The sequence below is a fragment of the Tupaia chinensis genome, unplaced genomic scaffold, assembly GCF_000334495.1.
Source record: "Tupaia chinensis unplaced genomic scaffold, TupChi_1.0 Scaffold000066_1, whole genome shotgun sequence".
In the NCBI taxonomy this organism is placed as follows: Eukaryota; Metazoa; Chordata; class Mammalia; order Scandentia; family Tupaiidae; genus Tupaia; species Tupaia belangeri.
The window spans coordinates 426,608-444,177 of NW_006159525.1; positions in this window are offsets into that span (position 1 = coordinate 426,608).

The following is a 17,570-nucleotide window of genomic DNA, read 5'->3' on the forward strand; positions in this document are numbered from 1 at the left end:
CATTCCTGGAGAGGTAGGGCTGTCCTGTTATCAGTGGGGCACCGGGGTACTGCCAGTACCCACCACACAGTCTGAGACCTGCACACCAGTCCTCTGCGCTGGGGCGCCCTTCCCAAAGCCCAGCAATCACCCCTCTGCCTCCTTGGCTTTCAGGCCTCGGTCAGCGCCCTCCTCAGGGAGCTTCTCTGCCCACCCCAGTCGTTCTCTCACGTGACCAATGCTATTTTCGCTTCTATCAGAACACTTTCCAGAACATTTGAAAGGGCATTGATCTGGTCATGTATTAATTTCTGCCCCCCAAAATGCAGGCCAGGGAGTCTGGGCCCCTTTGACCAGGGAGTCTGGGGCCCTGGTCCCCAGGGCAGAGCCAGGATGACAGCTGTCACGCAGCATCATTGACGATCACATCCGTAAGCTGTCATTTACGCTGGCTGAAGTTGCTGTCTGTTGGCTTTACAGCAAAAGGCACATTAGTTCCCTGGGGTGCCATGGCCAAGTGCCCCCCAGGCAGCTTCCAACAACAGCAGTTCACTCTCTCCGTTCCGGAGGCCAGAGTCAAATCAAGGTGCCCACAGCAGCTTCTTTCAGGAGGCTCCAGCTCCTGGTGGCCAGTGGCATGCCGTGAAGTCCCTGGCTGGCAGGCACGCCCCCCATCGCGGCCCCCCGTCTCCACGTGCCATTCTGTGCATCTACACCCTCTCCTCTTCTCGCAAGGACGCCGCGTCCCTAAACGGTAATGACGCCTTTCTTTCATGTCAGGGTTGTCGTCACCCAGTTTGCTGTTGGTTGGCCTCCCGGTGGCCCCAGTCTTACACTCACACAGCTGCTGGGGTGAACAGCCTTGGGTAGACATGTCCGCTCTGCATGGGACTCTTTCCAGAGGTGAACAGCTGGATCACAGAGCAGACTTCCCGTCTTGGCCTCAGCTTCCAATGACCCTCCAGAAAGGTCCTTCTCGTTCCTGCCAGCAGGATGCTGGGGCACCTGCCTCCCCACACTCTGCCGACACACTACGGAGACTCCAGATCCCTGGGATTTTGTCCCACTCCTGGCCCCTTAGATTACCCTGGGCATGGGCCAAGGCTTGATGCAGGTGCATGTGTAGGTGCCAAAGGCTGCTGACACCCCACAGCTCACACGGCTGTCACAGGTGGTGCCGGTGACACAAAATGCAGCTCAGAAAGACCCTGGGAGACCTCTCCTCCAGTCTGGCCAAGCCGCATGCCCACGGCGAGCACAGGCCAAGCCTGGGAGCCAGCCAGTCAAGACGCGGGAAGGGCTAGTGCTAGGGTTGGGTTGGAACAAAGGGAGTGCGAGAGGCCACTTCAGTGTCCCCTCAGGCAGTGGTCCTCCCAGACTGGTTTTGCTGCCCCGGGCTGCATCCAGCAGTGTCTGGTTGTCATGACTGGGATGCTATGGGCCTCTGCTGGGCGGAGACCAGGGACTGCTCAACGCTGCACAGGGCTGTCCCCAGGGCTCACCTGCACCAAGTGCCAGCCTGCTGTGGTTGAGAAGCCCTAAGGGAATGACAAGGAAAGTCTGATGAAGGCGAAGGCCTACATTCAAAGCACCCTCGTGTCACCTCCCCCAGAAGCCTCCCTTCCCTTTGGCCCCTCATCTGTGCTAAGGAGAGCACTGTGGCCCCCACAGGCCTGGAGCGAGAGTCCGGGGAGACGACCAGGCCACCATCACAGCCCAGGGCTGACATGCAGAGCTCAGTATGACACGGGCGTCGAGAGCCACGCATCCAAGCATGCGCCCGAGTGCCTATGCCCTCCGTGACCCAGCCGGGCACAACAGGAGGCAGACAGCTCCAGTGCAGCCTCGTGACTCTCCCGAGCACCTTGTTCTCATTTTCCTTCCCTGTAAGGCGGCCATCTGCAGGAGCGTGTCTCAGCTAGATGAGAGGAGGCAGCATGACAGGGCTCTAAGCCAGCTGCTGGGACGCCAACCCCTCCCCCCAATCACAGCCCCCCATCAGATGGCAGGCCCTCGTCACCACGGCTGCCTGGTGCTGCTTTACTTGACAAAGGCACTTGGGGCCTCCAGGCTGCCCTACTCAGCTGAGAGGCCCAGGGCTTTCTGGAAATAAGCCTTGCTCTCGTGAACCTCCGTTCACTGCAGCCAGGCTCCCCCAGAAACGCCAGGAGGGTCGTCACCAGCCACGGATTTCTGCGGAGGAGGAGAACCTTCCTATGAGCAGGCCCGCACTGGCTGGAGGGCTGGGCTGCAGCTTATTCCTCTTGGCAGCATAGGCAAGTGTTCCAGCGCCGGGGACTCTGGGGCCTGCCTGATCCCATCCATACCTCCAATGGAACCCAGGGCTCTTCCTCAAGTGCCAACCTGCCTCACTGCTTCCAAGCCAGGCGTGGTTTCTGTGGCCTCTGGAGGAAGCCCCCAGGACCGTCATGTGCCCTGCGGTCTCACGCTCCTTTCCCCTTACTCTCTAATGCTCTGGTCTCCCACCCCCAGCAAATGTACGCACACTCACACACACTCAACCTGTCACCCCGAAATTCCAGCTGCACTGGGCCACAAACACGTTCTCATGCCCCTGGCTCCCCTGTCAGAAACCTGGGTGCACCTTTGCATTCCAGAGGTCCAGCTCGACGACCCCCTTCCCCAGAAAGCCCCCAGTGCCTGCTGCAATGCAGAGGCAGACTGAGAAGCTGGGGCCAGCTTTCAGACACTTAGCTGAAGTATCTCATTGGCTCCTCACAAACTGTAGAGGTCAGCCAGCCTCGGTGGTCCAGAGGAAACCCAAGTGCCCTGCAGGGCCGGAAGCCTTGGGGCTGGCCTGCCCCATGCCAGGCATATGTCTGGGCACAGAGCCTCCTGTGGAGCGGGGACACTGGGAAGGGGTAACGGGACAGTGAGACCTTGGGAGGTGCTGCTCTCAGACCTCACTGGGCATGCATGTGACTGCTGCCATTAAAAACAAACACTAGCAACAAGAAACCACCACCACGGGTAAAGAAACCAGCACACGGAGTACTGTGTGCCCAGCGATACAGCACCACTACACGGAACACCAGGGTCGCGCCAAGGCTCTCCTTCGGGCCCAGGAGCTGAACTGTCACCCTTCGCTGTGGTCTCCGAGTGGCTTACCCTCTGGGCTCCCGCAATACTTAGTCACCTCCTAGGGCTTCCTGGATAGGAGCAGATTCCAGGAGGTGAGGACCATCCACAGAGCCCAGGACTGAGCTCTGAGCCTTGGGCCTGGCACTTGGCTGGGTCTGCGTCATGATGGCCACGGGCCCTGCTGGCTCGAGGTCGTCCGTGCTGTTTGAAGGCCTGGCTGGGAGGCTTTCTTTCATCAGCGTCCATCTCCCCAAACGCTCCCTGGCCACACCCCAGCCTCCCCATGCTGGGTGCAGATGGTGCTTTGCTGCAGGGGGTGTGGCTCCCCCAGATGAGCCCTGGTGCCTGTGTTAACACCCCTCCCTCCTCGCTGCTGCTCAGCTCATGGCTCTGCAGAGAGGAGGGCTCTGGGACCACTGGTCTGCCACAGGGCACCCCCAACTCAGAGCCCCTCCCAGCCAATGCAACCACCCAGGTCTAAAAAGCCCCCAGGGACTTCTCACTCTGCTCGAGACGGTTCATGCACGGCAGAGGGTTGGGCCTGGCTATGCGCAGACATGGGAAGAGATCTTTGCCCCGTTTCCCGTGTCCTTTCTGCCATTTTCATGGATGGCGCACACCCCACAGACTGTGCTGGCATGTCCATGTGCTACCCTGCTTGGTTCTCACACCAACCCTCAAAGCCTGTGGCTATGCCGTGTGACAGGTGGGGACAATGAGGCGGAGAGCCATCGCTCAGCCTGGGGTGCTCAGGCCTCTCAGACACGTCTCTGGGGCTAGGTCTAGAACCCAGCTTAGTTTAGCAGTGGGTTAGCGCTGCCCTGGAGCAGGACCACAGAGCTGTGCCCAGGTGTGGACGTGCAGCTCTCTGTGCCTCAGCGGCCGAACCACAGCCCTTCCAGTCCCACAGCTGCAGGTCCGGGCATCCTCACAGCCATCTTTGAGTGGCATGAGAGCAGGTCCCCTCCAGCTCCGTCAGACTCTCCAGAATGTTGGCCCATCCCAAATTTTCACAAGAAACTGGACGCACAGAGTAAGGCATGGCCAGGAGGCGTGGAAGTCATGCAGGGCCCCGCCTCGACACTCTGGGCCAGGTGGGCCCTGCCCCCAGTCCGTGTCCCCACCACAGTACCTCAAAGTTGATCTCCCAGCTGCATTGGCACAAAGACGAAAACCTTCCAGGTGGATTTGTATTAGATAGTTTTTTACAAAGTTCAGTTTTAAATTCCGATTTTAGGAGAAATTAAAGCCTTTTCAGAGGACCTTAAAAGCACAGCGGGCCCCGGGCACTGTGGTCACTGTGCATCCCAGGCTTCCTGGCTTGCAGCAGGGACGGGGGCAGGCCCTCTCCTGAGCCGGTGCTCACCCACTCCCTTGGACCCCAGCACTCCATCCTGTGCAGAACCTGTCTTCTATAACCTCTCCCTCAGGGGCGAAAATCTATCCACACTGGGACCAGCAGATGGCATAATGGTTACGTCACTGGGCTCCAACATAGTCAACGTGGTTTGAGTCCTGGACTGGCAACTTAAAATTCACATGAGGCACGTGTGCGTGTCCAAATCCCTCAAGGAGACTGGAGGAGAAGGGATTGCAGTGTGGCCATCCCCCCTGAGGGGTGATTTCTCTCTGTCTCTGTCTCTGTCTCTGCCTCTCCAGTGAGCACATGCTCTAATAGCAAAAATCTCTCTCAAAAAATAAAAAGCTGTCCATACTTATTTTGGCCAGGGGCGCCTGTCCTCACCAGAGAAAGAGAGAGAGAGACAGAGAGAGAAGAGAGAAAGCACCTCCCAGTGGAGAACGGTCACATCATGATCGCTCTCCGCCATTTCTCCATCCTGTCAGAATTTGGGGTACACATGCACACACTGGGCATGTTTTTCAAGTCACCCAGGCCAGGATTTGAACCATGGTTGGCATGTGGGATCTAGTTCCCTTAACCCCTGGGCTATGGGGCTGGCCCAACGTTTGTTATATGCTTCTGTGGCCACACACCTGGGAGGGTTCAGCCAAGGGGCTAGGGACTTTCAAGAGGCCACAGTCAACTGGTGGTTGAGCGGTGACCATCGTAAGAGGCCGTGGGTCCTATGTCATCCCCATTTTCCAGATGGAAACACTGACACTCAGAGAAATTAAGGAACCAGCCAGGCTTCCTAGGGCGGGAGCTGCTTAACCCCACGCATGAGCCTGACTCCCTGAGCCTCATTGGGGAAGAAGCACACCCAGCCCATCCAAGAGGAAGGACTGCCATCTCCGGTGCTACTGTGAGTGGCCTCGGCAGGACTTCATGTGCAACTGAAGCAGAATGTTGTCCACTGGGATTTGGGTAGTTCTGGGAAAGAATTCTGCTAATTGTGAATTTTCCACACAGTAACAGGTGCTCAGAAAGGGCAGGAAGAGTTTGTTCCTGTCAGTTGCTTAGGCCTGCCCCATACAACCAGGCCTGTGCTCTTAATTTGCTTTTTCATAGATAATTCAGAAAGAAGATCCACCATGCCCTGTCAGATCAATGATAAACTCTGAATCTATGGGGTCCCGTGACTGAGCATTGACCACGCAACACTGCAGGTGCAGAAATGGTGACGTCGGAGGACCGTTTAATCGAGGCATCAGGAAAAACAGCCCAAATTCTGTACTTCTGGGCCTTTCTGGCTGTTGACCCTGAGCCTCTGGGAGGCTTCCAGACTGAATGCCCATCTCCTAATCCTTTCAACAAATGGTCTCTTTCCTCCTTCGTCCCTGCCACCCTGATGGGAGAAGGGATGGGGACTCCATGACACGGTTGACATTGGGTCACCAGAGCAGGTGGTACCACCTGTGGCTGGCTCTGATCCCAGGCCCACAGCTGCTGCCCAGCTGTGGCGATCCAATTCCCAAGGTTTGCTGAGGATTCTCCCACCATCTGGGTTCAGGAACTCTCATGCCCAGGAGTCTCACCCTGAGTCGTTAGGCCCCACTTCAGATGTTGCCCACCTCCTCACAGCCCCTGCTTTCCCTAGGACACTCGGTCCTCTCCCCGCCAAGGTCCCCCAGTTCCTTTGGTAGTTTGATACTGTCTGTCTCCCAGCAAGGCCTGTCCATCTACCAGAAGTGGCCACCACCTGGCCCCTCGCCCAAGCCTGGTTCTCAGAGTACGGAGCCTCCGCCAGAGCCCTGTCAGCCTGTGCTGCCAGCCTGGCTTTGTTTCCTGAGGACAAAGGGTATTTCGAGGTTCTGAGAAGAAACCCTCCGCTCTCCCCAGCTCTCTCAGGTCACTCGCCTGTTAGCTTACGACCTGGGCAGAGGACCAGTGAGCGATTTCACTCCTCGAGAGACCCTGAAAGGCTGGTCCAGTGTCGGTCCTTGCCTCCTTGCTCACCTTCTCTCCATTGCTCTACCCTCGAGAAGCTGGTCTTGCCTTTCTCACTCACTCAGCAAGCTCCCTCCGAACACGGACCGGCTCTGAGCTCTGGACAGCCAGCAAGGACGCAGTAGTGGCCAGGTCACTGAGCTGTCCAGTCTGTCTAGAGCCACGCCATGACACGCACTGTCTCCGCCCTCTTCCCCACAGCCCTCCGAGGACGGCAACACTGCTACCTCCAGTCCACGAGGACGGCGGGGCTCAGGGGGGTGCTTCATTTGCTCGAGCAACCAGGACAAACTGGTAGGTGGCCCCAAGCCCAAGCTCTTGCTCGCAGTCATCACAGCTTCTGGCGAAGCGCCAGGGCTGTACGTGCACACCTGCACCCCACGCACCTGGGTGGGCAAGGCCATGCTCGCGAATGTGCACTCGTACCACTGAGGTCAAGGGGACGTGGATTAACACGGCATGGAACGGCCAGAATTGGGGCAGAGTGAAGTAGCATTTCCTGCTAGGACCCAACATTTCCTCCAAACATGACGAATGACGGATTCACTGTTTGGCTGTGAGCAGCACAGACATAACTCTAACTTGTCCCCTCTGTCCAACCCACATTCTTTGCAATGTGATTCTGTGGCTCCCATTAGCAAGCGGTAGCATTGATTTTCAGGCCCCCCTCAAACCTGAGCTGAGACTTGCTTCGAATAACATAGATGGAGAAGCCTAGGCCATCAGAGACCCACCAGCTCCTCCTTTCACTCTGGACCCTGCCCGCACCCGTAAGGACAAGCCTCGGGAGAGACTGCTGGGGGGTGAGGGACTGCGTGGAGTCAGCCCACCCAGCAAGGCCATGCTGGACCAGCCAGGCCCCAGCCAACCCGCCCGCAGACTGAGACACACAGGGAGATCAGCCACCCTGGCCGACTGAGTAGACCCCTCAGATGACCTGGGGGGAAGTGGGGGTCATATTTTTAAACCACTAAATTTTGGAATGATCTGCAGTATTACAGTAGCTAACTGACACAAGAGCATGGAATTGGGAGTAAAGGGTGTTAAAAAGTTTGATGTCAGGACCAGAAGATGGTGTAATGGTTGTTACTGGACACCCACATGGCCGACCACAGTTTGAGTCCTGGGCCTGGAGTCTTGAAACTCATGCTGGGTACATGTGCATGCGTGCCCAAAATCCCGAGAGGAGAGTGGGGGAGATAGCGTGGCATGGCCATCCTCCTGGGGGGCGATTTCTCACTTCCGGCTTTCTCTGTCTCTCTGGCAAGCGCAAGCACCCTATAGCAGAAATCTCTCTTAAAAAAAAAAAAGAGAAAGAAAAGAAAAAAAAAAAAAAATGGGGAACCAGCAGTTAGCGTAATGGCTATGTCGCTGGACTCCCATGTCGTCGACTGCAGTTCACGTCTCGGACCCAGTGGCTTAAAACTCATGCCAGGTGCGTGTGCATGCGTGCCCAAGATCCCGAGAGGAGAATGGAGGAGAAGGGATTGCAGCGTGACCATCCCCCCTAGGGGGTGATTTCTCGCTTTCTGTCTCTTTGTCTCTCTCTGTCTGTCTGGAAAGCACACGAGCCCTATAGTGAAAAACCTCTCCAAAAAAAAAAAATGTTTGATGTCCCCCAGAAAGTCATGTTTTAGGACTTAACTGTATTGTTAAGATAGTAAGTGAGAACTTGATCCGACTGTGGTGTGGACGGCCCCATGACTGAGTCCTGGTGGGTTTGTAAGGAGAGGACATGAGTCAGGCAGAGACCACGCAGATCCAGACTCCATTCTGGTCTCTGTAGGTCCTTCCCTTTCCATGCCGTGGTCTCACCAGAAGTCAGACCCTGGATTTTGGCCCTCCAAACTGTGAGCTGAATAAAACTCTATTTCTGTATAAATCACCCAGCCTCGAGTACTTCTGTTCCCAACCAATGGCTGACATAAGACGGGGAGATTATTTTAAGCCACTAAATTTGGGGATGACCTACTACAAAACACGGGCTAGCTGATATGCAAACGAACACAACTTCAGGCTCTTTGTTTTCTGTCTCAGGACTGACACCTTCGACTTGCAGTATTCCAGCTCCCACAGTAAAGAACTGCCCTGGCAGCCCAGAGCCGCTTTGCACCTCGGGCCCTTCCTCTTGGGGTCACAGCTGTGGCTTAGCGAGAAGCCTCTCAAGGCCTGTCCACGAGGGCTGGAACGAATCGACTCTATTGGCTCCGAAATACAAAAACAAACCAGAAACAACCTTCCGAAATAAAATTGATAAATGCTTCATTAAACGCCTTCAAAACACAGCATTATGTCAGCTAGTCCCTTGCAACTCCATTAACAAGTAACCAGATGGGTTGAGTAAAACCAAATATTTACAAGACAAATGAATCATTCCTTCTTGTAGAATCCAAAATTTTAAAAATCATAAGAAAATTCAAGTGATCCTCTCTGTACTTTCACAGAGCCAAATTCCACATAATTTTTCAAAGCAAAGCAATAAACCTTTCAGGAAATGTTACAGTCCCCCAATAACTGCACCACACGGGATGCCCAGGCTCTCCCATGCACTCAGCACACTGGGCCTGCGACCTCTGCAGGAGGCCACGCCTGGGCCCAGAGGTCTTAGCTCGGAAATGCCTCTCTTTTTTTTTTCTTCTTTTTTAGTGGGGTTGTTTTTTTTTGTTTTTTTTGTTTTTTTTGTTTTTTTTTTTTTTTTGCTATAGGGCACGTGCGCTCACCAGAAAGCCAGAGAGACAGGCAGCGAGAAATCACCCCCCCAGGGGGATGGCCATGCCACAATCCCTTCTCCTCCATTCTCCTCTCGGGATCTTGGGCATGCACACACACACACCTGGCGTGAGTTTAAGCCACTGGGTCCGGGACTCGAACCGCAGTTGACTATGTGGAAGCCCAGTGACATAGCCATTATGCTAACTGCTGGTCCCCCATTTTTCAGATGGAGAAAGCGAGCACTCGAGAGGCCGAACATTCCCCTCCAGAGACAGTGCTGGCTGGCTCGAGGGGGCATGCTGCATGGATGAACAAGTGTGGGGGCTCTTACCGGGACCAGGAGGAATGCCTCCCCGTTGACTGGCACCTATTCTGTGTCCGGCCCTGGAGAGGACCCTCTGCTCCTGGCTCCCCTGGCACCCTTGACGTCTGAGCACCTGGGCTGATGGCCGGCCGCTCGTTTGCTGGCTGTGAGTCCTTCAAGGCCAGGACCATGTGGCACTAATCTCCACATCTTCGTTCATTCATCAGATGTTGATGGAGTGGAACCGAGTGCTAAGTGCTTGTCTAGGGACCAAGACGCAGCAGTGAACACAGCGGACCTCGACCCCTCCTTCCTGAGAGGGACAGTGGAGGAGGCGAGCAATAAACAAAAATGACCAGACAAGGGTGCACAGACACGTGCACACTAACAGCAAAGCCTCTTACTGAGCGTCCCCTCCCTCTGGCTTTTGGCTCAGGCAACCCTAACGCGCGCCCTGGAGGATCCGTCCTCTTTGACCCGGTCTCTAGGCCCTGGGAGGCAGGAAGGAAAGGAGCTGAGGACGAGAGGCTCGCAGGTGAGGCTGTCAGAGTGCGGATGGGCCTGCAGTAAGCAGGTGTGGAGAGAGTGGCTGCAGGGGTGAGGGAGGCAGGTGAAAGAAAAACAGGAAATGTGACCAGGGGCTGCTAGCCTCCACGCCTCCCTTCACAAGTAAAGAACTCAAGTTACCTTTAGGTTTCGAGCTGTGCCTGTCAGACTGGTCTCTGCTGGAGAGACAGGCACTGCAGTCTCAGTGCTGTCCCACCCAGAGCCACGGGCTCTGACCTGCTTGGATGAGGACTGGAGGAGGTGCCAGCCAGGCAGAGTGCAGGTAGGAGGTGAGGGAGGACCATTCTAGACAGAGTAACAGCTAATGAAGATCAGGAGGTGGGCAGGAATAAAGGGGCTGCAAGGAGTCTCGTGCAGCTGGACCGTCTGTGGAGGTGAGCGAGAGGCAGCCGCGCAGGGCCCCAGGCCCCAGTGAGCACTGACGGCTGACATTCCATCTTACGAGTGCCTGGGGAGGGCTCAAGTCCTGGGCTGACTGTTTGAAAAACACGCAGGGCATGCGCGTGCAGCTTCCTGACAGGGTGGGGTACTGCAGGAGAAAGCATCATGACCCTATCTTTGGGGGTTCCCTATCTCTCTCGTGCATGCACCCTGTAGTATGAGGAGGAAAAAAGATGAAAGAATAGGAAAATCTTAAGAATTGGCTTTTTAAAAAATCTAATGCTGACTTAATATAACCTAAAAAAGGGCAAAATCCCATAGAACTCTCTCCACCCCAGCTCTAAATCGAGGTCATATCTAAAACTACCTGAGCCCCAGGGACGTGCCTCTGCAATCCAGTAACTCGGAGACTATGCAACAGTGATCAGGAACCGCCCTGTTTCCTTCTTCTCCCCTCTACCTCGGAGCAGGCTCCCTGCTCCCGGGTCACAAGGTTAAGCAATTAGTAGGAAAGTGCTTCCCCTGGTTTTTCACCCAAGCAATGAAGTGAAAGAGGATTTAAGAAATTTGAGGGTCAACTCTGAAACTTCAGACATTCCAATCCCAGGTTATCATGTATGGAACATGAGTGTAACTGTGGCTTCCGGGGTGCCCCTGTAAGGATGCCACCCCTGTCAACTGCTGACTTCCGCTTCCACTGTCATTAAGAGGCAGTCTGCAATACTTCCCAAACAGGGTGCACGCTTTCCCAAAGAACTACCTATTCCCCGACTTAATAGCACTAGGCATGGAGAGGGAGAAAGAGGGGTGCCACCAGTCTCCTCTAGTGAGAAATGCTGGAAAAACACATGCTCGGAAGGAAGTGTCTGACCAGGCCTGTCCAGATGCCTTTGCAGCCTAGAAATTGATGCAGACCACGGCTTCTCTTGGAAGCACTTAATTCAAGACAGGTATGATGTCTTCATCCAGGCTCTTGGTTTACTAACTGGGACCTGCAAAGTGCCCTTGCTTGCTTTTGCTGCTTCTGGGAAGATCCCCAAATGTTCTTTGGCCCAAGGACTGGGTATGAGAGCCCAGGTCAGCTCTTGCATTAGACTTTCTAGCCCAGTGATTGGTTCAAGGATAGACACATGCCCCAGATTAGCGGAATCACAATGGAGCCAGCACTTACACACCACCCAGGTTAGCTTAATCATGGGAGCCAGGACTTAAGCAGGTACAGCTGGGGACAAAGCCCTCTTTTGCTCTCAGACTTGAAGCAACAAGAGCTAGCAATCTTTTTTTTTTGGAGAGATTTTCACTGTAGGGCGCGTGCGCTCGCCAGACAGACAGAGAGAGACATAGAGACAGAAAGCGAGAAATCACCCCCCAGGGGGGATGGTCACTCCGCAATCCCTTATCCTCCATTCTCCTCTCGGGATCTTGGGCACGCACGCACACGCGCCCGGCGTGAGTTTTAAGCCACCGTGTCCGGGACACGAACCGCGGTCGACTACGTGGGAGTCCAGCGACATAGCCATTACGCTAACTGCTGGTTCCCGAGAGCTAGCAATCATTTGATTATCTTTGGTAAGTCAGAAGAGAATGCCCACACTAGAGTTTTTATCCCATTTCATGAGTTGAAGGGACCAAAAGGACCTTGCTGAAAAAAATGGAGGGTTGCATGGAATCCAAATGAAGGCACAGACAGTCCTAGCAAGGAGTTGAGCCAGAGACAAAATGTCACCAAGAACTAAGAAAGCTCTCTTCCTGCTGCTCCCTGGCCGTGCACTGTCCAGTCTGTCTTCCGAGGGGCGGTGTCCATGCTCCTCTCTGCCTCGGAAGGCCAGTCTTCTCCAGTGTCTATGTCCAAGGCAAAAGAGGGCTCCCCTTCCTGAAGCACGAGGTCTCTCCAGCCCCCTCTTGACTTCTGAACAGTTCGCTCCGACAGCCCACCTCTTGGCTCTGGGTGGATAGCTTTGCACGTGTCCAGCCCTGGCCCAATCAGATATGCCAGAGCGGTGATGTCATGTAGCATAAACTCTGGCACAGGGACCCACCCGGGGTGGGGTGAAGTTTTTAAACACAGACTTTACAGACACACCCAAATGCCTGGTGTTCATACCGATGGACCTTGTCCTTTGCGTTCTCGATGAGGAAGATTCTTATCTTAGTGAAAAGATGCACAAGCTATTTTTATAGATGGGGACTTCATCTTCTTTAAGAGCTGCAGTCCTACAGTCCAAACTAATCAGTTCACTCTGAAGGAGGTCCCTGCGGGGGACTCACTCAACAGTAAGGAGGGAGAAATGAGCATATTCTGTTTTTAATGCTCCCATTGCCCATCCCAATGTTATCAAAATTCCAAACGGCAATCACCTTTAGGAGCACAGTGGGTAGGGAGAGGTTCTTAAGAAACTTAGATGGCTCCCAGTTTCCTCCATTTGTCATTTGTCATAATGTTTCTATTCAAGAAACTTCTTTATCTCACTTTAATCAGACAGTATTTTTCATTCTAGGCCACATTTGTCCCTATCTCCAAAATAAGCCATCTATACACATAAGCTCCTTGTTAGCTGGGTCACTCTGGGGAAGTAACTTCATCATTTTGAGTCTTAGGGGTATGACTTACCTGTAAGAGGGAGAACAACACTGCATCACTCGAATCTGACAGTGTCTACTAGAAGTACAGACATGTTTATCCCTTAACATATCAGCCTCATTCTTGGGGAGCTAAGCTACAGACTGATACACTCACACATGTCTACAGTGACACCTGTAGGGTTATTCACCGCAGTAGCATTTGCCATAGCAAGATGCTGGAAGCAGCTCCATTGTCCATCAAAGGCTACCAGTTAAATAAAGTACAACAGAGCCACCCAACAGGAAACCGTGTGACCGAGAAATAAAAGAGAATAAAGTCCATGTGTTGATAGAAAAATTTCTGGCTACATTAAACAACAACAACAAAAAAAGCAAGGAATAAAAATAGTGAATGTTTGTGATATAATAAAACATAAATATTTCATCTATTTTATGCCCCTGGCTCCTGTCAGAGCTACTAAAACCCTTGGAAGTTGAGGTCTTCCATATGGTAAGGAGATGAGCATGAAGTAGGTGAGCTAGATACACTCATCATGGGAACTGGTCACTAGGAAGATCATAAATGGAGGGTTGACATTGTTGTGCCATCCTCTGACCTCTCTTAAAATTGGGATTAGGTTTAATTACCAATGACCAATGGTTAATCCTCATGCCTATGTAACAAAGCCTCTGTAATAGCCCCTAAACAACTAAGTTCAGGGAGCTTCCATGTTGGCTAATACACTGATGTGCTGCAAAGCTCTGTCCCCACGCCATACCTCCTCCTAGTCCTGTGCATCTCCATGTGGTGTTCCGGAGCTATGTCCTTTATGATAAACTCTTTAGAACAAAGCTATAATCATAGCGTACTTCCCTGAGTTCTGGGATTCAGCCTGTGAATTATCACATAAGGATGTTGGCTTATGGAACCCCGAAATGTGTAATTGGCTGGGCCCAAACGTGGGTCATCTGGGAACCCCGCTACGTCTATCTAAGTAAGGGCACCTTGTGAGGCTGATACCTAAATTTGTAGGAGCTGGTGATAACTCCAGTACATAATATCAGAATTAAATTGAATTGTTGGACACTCAGATAATGGTGTAAAATCAGAGAACTTGTGTGGAAAGCTAGCATGTATTTGGTATCGGGAGAACACTCACGCACACGCACATTCAGTGGCAGAAATGGTGTCAGAAAAAGTAATGTTTAGGCTGACTTTTTATAAGAATACAATGAGAAGCCTATATATGCATTTGCCATAGTTGCGCGATGAGACATAAAAGGGTAGACCTGACAGTAATAAAAATGATTATCCAGGGGTGAAAGTTGAAGCAGAGTAGATAAGGGCAAGGATGGGACAAGACTTCCTCATATAAAATGTTTTTATAGCTTTTGAAAATTAGGGTTTTATCTGTTAAATGTTCTAATTTAAAAATACCTACTTCACAAAATGACTATGAACCTAAATTCCTCACCACCACTTGCCATAAATTAAAGGAATAAAGGGAGCACTACATGTCTAAATGAGGAAGGTCTCTAGCTCTGTGGCCATAGGCTAGCTCTGGGTCTCAGTTTTCTTAGTAATCTTAATTATTATTTTTAGAGAGATGTTTGCTATAGGGCACATGTGCTCCCCAGAGAGACAGAAAGCGAGAAATCACCCCTCCCCTGGGGAGTGGGGTGGCCATGCCACAACCCTTTCAAGCTAGCATGTATTTGGTATCGGGAGAACACTCACGCACACGCACATTCAGTGGCAGAAATGGTGTCAGAAAAAGTAATGTTTAGGCTGACTTTTTATAAGAATACAATGAGAAGCCTATATATGCATTTGCCATAGTTGCGCGATGAGACATAAAAGGGTAGACCTGACAGTAATAAAAATGATTATCCAGGGGTGAAAGTTGAAGCAGAGTAGATAAGGGCAAGGATGGGACAAGACTTCCTCATATAAAATGTTTTTATAGCTTTTGAAAATTAGGGTTTTATCTGTTAAATGTTCTAATTTAAAAATACCTACTTCACAAAATGACTATGAACCTAAATTCCTCACCACCACTTGCCATAAATTAAAGGAATAAAGGGAGCACTACATGTCTAAATGAGGAAGGTCTCTAGCTCTGTGGCCATAGGCTAGCTCTGGGTCTCAGTTTTCTTAGTAATCTTAATTATTATTTTTAGAGAGATGTTTGCTATAGGGCACATGTGCTCCCCAGAGAGACAGAAAGCGAGAAATCACCCCTCCCCTGGGGAGTGGGGTGGCCATGCCACAACCCTTTCTCCTCCATTCTCCTCTTGAGATTTTGGACAGACACGCACACTCACCTGGCATGAGCTTTGAGCCACTGGGTCCAAGACTCACACCATGGTTGACTGCATGGGAGTCTAGCAAAGTAACCATGACACCATCTGCTGGTCCCAGTAATCCTTAAATAAAGATAATAATAGTAACTATATCGTGAGTGTATATGGAAGACTTAAGAAGAGGGCACTTTCTTTTTTAATATAACAAACTGGGGAGTTTATTGAAGGAGAGGGAAGGGACAACAGCTCTTAAGAAGGGAGGGGTCCCAGAAAATGGGTTGCCCAATAGGGCACATATTTTGAATGGTTGAGACACATTATGTGTGTTTTGGACTCATCACATGCTCCTTGTACAAGCAGAGTACCTAGGAATACCTGTGGATAGACTAACAGTCACAAAACAAAATTTTACAGGAAAATTTGCCCTTGGATAATCTAAAATAATGTTTTCATGGCAGCACCGAATTTTCAATACTAAACTCAGACTCAATTTTTTTTTTTTTTAAAAGAAAATATTATAATTCACAGGTAAGGGAGCAAATACGTACTTTAAATGAAGTTCAACCAACAGGTATTTCAGAAAGGCTAGGGACTGGCAGAGCAGCCATGCTGGCAGAGAAAAATGAAAGACTTCCAGGAAAAAAGCAGGTGGAGATGGGTGCCTCAGTTGAAAAGCCATACCAAGTGTTCACTGATCTAAGTCAGAGCGGGAAAAAAAAAATCTCTGCCTAGAAACTTCCTACTGAAGCTGCAGAACATGAAGGATAAAGAGAAAAACATTAAAGCCACCAGAGAGAAAAGACAACTCAACTACAAAGGAAGCAAGATTGGCTTAAAGAAGATTTTAACCCACAGAACTGATGTCATAAGAGAATGAAATAACATGTTCAAACAACTGTGGGACTACAGCTGTCAACCTAAAATTCTATCCCCAGCAAAACTATCATTTACACATTTCAAAATAAACATATCTGCAGATAGACAAAGACACAGAATATTCACTGTCCCTGGAGGTCCCTATTGTGGAGGCAGGAAGACTATAGCCTCTGACCAGTTTTGGCCCCCAACTGCCTTTGTAAAGAGGGTCAATGGAACACAACCATCACAGCCATTCCTATTCATGTATATGTTATCTATGGGGCTACAAGGTAGAGTGTTGGCAGCAGACAGCACATGGCCTACAAAACCAAAACTATTTGCTATTTACAAAATTAGTAAACTATTTACTAACAGTAAAATAGAATAATGGTAAAATATTTACTATTTACAGAAAAATTTGCTGATCCCTGCTCTATAGGATGCAGTTTCCATGTGTATTTACTCATTCAACATACATGTGATAAACAACACCATGTGTGTGGAGACCAAACACGTGGCAAGATGAATGCTGTCAGGTTCCTGGTCCTGGGAGATGAGTCTTTATAAGACTTCGACTAGATGTCACCCCTCTTTGCCTCAAGAAGGTGTTAGGAAGAAGGTCCAGAGGGTGGTCTAAAGGTGGGTCAGAACCAGTCTCAGCACAGACCAGTCAGCTCACCTTTTGATCCTCATGTGTCTCAGACAATCAGCTTGTTTGAACCCTGCCTGTCCCAGGCATGCTGAGATGGTTCAGAGGTCACAGGGTTGGCTTCCGTTTCTCACATCATGCCCATCATTATTTATCCCTCACTGCTTGCACATTCAGCCCAATCTTCTCTCCTCCCCCCAAGCTCCCAAGGGCTCCCAAGCTCCTTAGCTTTCCAGGACATAGTGTTCTGCTGCGTCCTCCAGGGCTCAGGCCCCTCCCCTTGCCTGGGATGCCCCTTCCACATTGCTCAGCTGGGCTGACTTACTCATCTCCCCGTCCCAGACTAGGCTGGTGTCCCTCCTCCTGGTACAGGCCCACTGAATCTCATTAGAAATAGCTGGCGTAGGTGGGAGGGATGAGTAAGTCTCCAGAGTCTCTTCTGCTTTGGGGACAGTGTGCTAGACTCTCCTCTCTGGGTCCAGATGGGCTTTTCTCCATCTCTGCTCATTTCTGAGGCTGGAATCCACCCAAAGCCAGGATAGCCAAAGTATACTTGCTGTGCACGTACAAGTGGAAGACAAGGCAGGGACTGTGTGCCATGAACTGAAGGGAAGCCTGTGAAAAAGGTCTTACGGCCCTTTGGGTAATACAAGCCCCAACACCCTGCTGCAGGCTGAGCCAACCTGGGGTTAGACTTAGTCCTGGGGGGGGAGGGGTGCTGATCATACAGCCTCATAGGAACCTGCAGAAGGAAGCTTCATGTTGGAGGTTGGTCCTAATGAAGATGGAGGAGGAGGAGAAAG